Raw genomic sequence first — 4,303 nt, forward strand, 5'->3', positions numbered from 1 at the left:
AAAAAAAATCATATTATCTCTAGGTTCGGAGAGTGTACTGTCAATGGTAGAAACGTTTAATAATTAATTTTAAAAAATATGTTATAATAAATAGTCTAAATCTAAACAAAACTATTAGGATTCATGGGTAACTATTTTAATTTTTTTTAAATATCTATCTGCTGTTATAAAAACGCCAATTTCGACTCTAATAAATATCGAAACATTTTAACACTATTGAGATGTAGATTTATATTGTCATATGTTATGCACAATGTTTCCTCTTTACTAAGTTCCGAAAATGTCTACGGCTTTTCTCCTGGAGTATGCCACCAATTTTCTAATTACTTGACATCTTATCACAGGATAATTCTGGATAGTTCTCAAAATTCGAAATCCTACCCACAAATTTCAAATTTGTGAACTAACACTAATGTATGGATCGTACAAAATTTTGGTTGAGACGAAATGTCCATATAACAATGCTTTGATTAATTCCTTTAATGGAATAAAATGGTATTATTGTTTTTTTTTCGGAGCTACTTACTAAAATTTCATTTTTTCATTATTTTTATATTAAATCAGTCTTAACAGAAACATCTGGATGATTGATAAAACCATCTTCCCATTGGGTTTATAGATGTTTCATATGAATAGAAGTTTCACCCAAGTAGAAAGTTGAGTTTGCCATGGAAAATGAATTTTTCACGGACAAACATAAGCTAATAATTTGCTTATTATATTTCTTGAAATGAAATCTGTCATAAACATCAAAACACCCTCAATAGATCTTAATATATTTTAGCCTTGTAAATCAGAAACTCAAAGTCAAAATTATTATATTTCTAATTCAAGTTGCACCCAATTAAAATAAATTTATCACATTGTGAATCACTGGTTTCACGATCACTTAAGTAAATTAATGATGTGAAGCGACCTCAACATCTTTAAACCAACTCTGCGTCCTTAAATTACCTTTATTGCTTTTCAGGTTTCTTGGTTTCAGGGTTCAATATGATTTTCGCTGCTAGTTAGACTGTTATTTCTTACCTTGAATCGGAGAATTAGAAAATTGTTTTTTTTCTAGAAATTATCTTTTTTTTTACTGAAAATTTTTGTTAGGTAGATAATTACCCTTTTTCAAGATTAATGACGAGTTTAAATCATACCAAAAAAAAAAAATACTTTTTCGCATCGAGAGTAGATTACGTAACCTAAATCTGCTTAAATTGAGGCTAAGCCCATCTTACACCATTCTACAATGTTCTTTTGTAATTATGCATATTATTTATGAGGAATAAATTGATGCAAGAGCTATAACCTAACAAATTCTAAATGGAATTAGTAGTTAAAAGCACTTAAGGGCCGTAGGAGTAAAGAAATCCTTCATAGAGTTTTGAGATTCAATGAAATTGGTTTAAGATACAATGTTATGTTACAATGTATAACAAGGATATTACTGCTAAATATTACTCTTCCTAATATTATCCTCCATAGTGTATATTCACTCCATAATCCTCTCTTCACCTTTTGTAAAATTACCGGAACTTTTTGTAGTCATAAGTAGGGTAAGTCACTATGTATTTCTTGTATAAATTAATAAAAGTATTTCTTTTTTAGCCTTACAACTATCCACCTAAATCCCTTAAAATCGATATGAGAACTATCCGCACAATCCCTGAAGAATTAATAAATATCGTACAAACAGTGCGATGGGGTATGAATTAAAACCACGCTCCAATATCTGCAGAACTCTACCAGAACTCCGTTCTCTGGCGGATTGTCCGAGGCATTTCATTGCAGAAGGCCGAAAACAGCATCATCCACCAAGAACTTTAGCTTCACTCTGTGCCGGAGTATATAAGCCGGCAGCAAATCAAATTCTTTGATGGGCTGAAGGCCTGTGTCAACCCGCTATTGAAGGAAATCGCTCCTCCAATAAGAACTGGGAGGTGGCAAAGCACGGTCCCCTTGGTTGACGTCCTCACCGAGGGAGGGACTTCGGGTTCTGCAGTCTGAAGTCACACCATCACCACCACTAGCCGGTATGGTCCCTCCCCATTCTTTGTAAGTCAGGTAAGGTTATCATGCTACGATTGCAAACCCGCCTTCACCGGAAAATACCATGCGGCAAAACAAGATTAATTGTAGTGCATATATATTGTATTTGTTTGTAAATAAAGATATTGAGGAAGTTAGAAAAAACAAAAATGAGATCGGTTTGACCTAACACAAATTTTACTTCAGATTAGTTTCTTTGTGTTTAAAATTAATTTTTGAGTGAAGATTTTTGATTCTGAGGAAATAAGTTCTAGCATTAATACAAACCAACCTATGGTTACTGGAAAGTTTAGTTTTGACTTAAAATATTATTTTTTAAAATATAAATTAAAGATTTGAAGAGGTAAAATATTTCAATTATTAAGTTCATTCACAATAAAATCAATAATACACAATAATCCGTGAGGATCCGTTAATAGGATATAGTTTGCGTCTAATTTTGAAATATTAGTTGGTGCAAAACTGGAAAGCGTTAGAAAAAAAAGATGACTCAGTTGCGGCGTGAAGACAAAACGCCGAGTAGCTTTTAAAAGACCTGAGACCTGCATTGTGAGGCTAATTCAGTCTGAAGTAAATGAGTAAACAAGTTACAATCAAATGCTTTGTAACAAACCTGTTTTCACGATTTTTTTTTCTCTTTGAATTTCGAGGTCATTTGAATGCCTGTTACACATATTATTTTTAAATTGCATCAAATATAATTCTATGAATAACAAGCAATTAAATACTAGTTTGTATTTTAGACATTATGATGAAGTTTAATTTATTGAGTGCATAATGTTTCATAATTAAAGACGTGTTCAAGAAAATTGACTAATGATAATAATTTGACAAAGGCAAAATGGCCTGCAATTATGTTGATTACAAATTTTACGGCTGTGATAGTGTAATAAGCTAGGAAATATAATTTTTCATGATGTTTTTAAAATTAATTTATAATGAATAGATTATATTTAAAAATTTGTTATTGATAGATTCTTGAAAATGGCCTGACTGGCCGAAACGTAAGAGAGTTAAGATAATAAAAAAGTGTTGAGACATTTTTTTTTTTTATCTACTAAATAATAAATTTCTAATACATAAAGACTCTTGTATTTTGATCATGCTCTAATTTTATATAACTATTAATCGAACAGAATGCAGATTAAATAATAAATTCTTTAATTAATTAAAATATTTTACATCTACTGACTAACTAATGTTTTGATTATATTTAAACGTCCCTGAACATTCAGGGCCACTAAGGAACAGCAATTCCCACCCATGAGATCATTCAACGTAATGAGTTTTAGGAAACATTAAATTCGGTAATGAATATCATTCATTTTCCTTCTTTAGGATAGCCAACAACGCAAAAAAACGTATGGGCTCTGTGAAGGAATAGGCTTGTCTGTGATTTCAATTTGAGTGTAGAGCAGATAGGAAAAATTTCACTGTTCTTATTTAACGTTTCGTACAGTTAATATTTCATAATATTATAAGTAAATGCGTTGGAATTAGATGTTAGACTAACATTATAAATGGTTATATAGAGAAAAAAAGGTGATTTTGCTCAAATTTCTAATTGTCTTCAAAATTGTGGGTTTTCACATTCTTGCCCCTATTATTTAACTAATTTAATCGATTATTTTTTTTGCAAAAGTAATGACAATCTAGCCATAGAATGAATAAACATAATGAATTATATGTCTATGAACAAAATATAAATTAAATTTCCCAATTAATACAATCTAGGAGACTGTCAGAAGGCAAATAAGAAAAAATTATAATAATGAATAAAAAGAAGGGTAGAATATAAATAAATAATAAATTCGCTCTGGCCTGACATAAGTAAAATAACTGATTCGAAAGGAAATTTATAATAAAAATGTGAGAAAAAAAATTAATATTTTCAAAGTGAAAGTCTTAGGTCAAGACTTTAAATTTTAAATTTAGTAAAGAAAATTATATAACTGTTTTCTCCGGATGTGGGTTATGTCCGGATATGGGAATATTAGACGCTATCGTTACTGCTAAAAAAGACGCAAATAAAAGCCTTGTTATTTTTAAAAAAATATTTTTCTCTTGAAAATAGTGATAATTTATAAAGTTATCAGAGTAATCAAATTGATTAAAAAATCGGTCAATGAATATTCTCATAATTTTTTGTTTTTATCAGGAAAGATAAATGGTCTAGGAATAAAAAGTTTTTTATTACTTTATTGTTATTTACTGGAAGATTATTGATTGACCGTGTGTATAGATGAATGGAATATGGTCCGGG

The 4,303-nt window shown here is 29.9% G+C and overlaps 1 protein-coding gene across 2 annotated transcripts in view; it reads right to left on the reverse strand.

The window, feature by feature from the left end:
• LOC106679713 (PI-PLC X domain-containing protein 1) overlaps positions 1-4,303 on the reverse strand; it is a 29,126-nt gene that overhangs the window by 19,120 nt on the left and 5,703 nt on the right. The window lies entirely within an intron of this gene.

The sequence above is a fragment of the Halyomorpha halys genome, unplaced genomic scaffold (assembly GCF_000696795.3).
Source record: "Halyomorpha halys isolate HHAL.00 unplaced genomic scaffold, Hhal_1.1 Scaffold215.1, whole genome shotgun sequence".
NCBI lineage: Eukaryota > Metazoa > Arthropoda > Insecta > Hemiptera > Pentatomidae > Halyomorpha > Halyomorpha halys.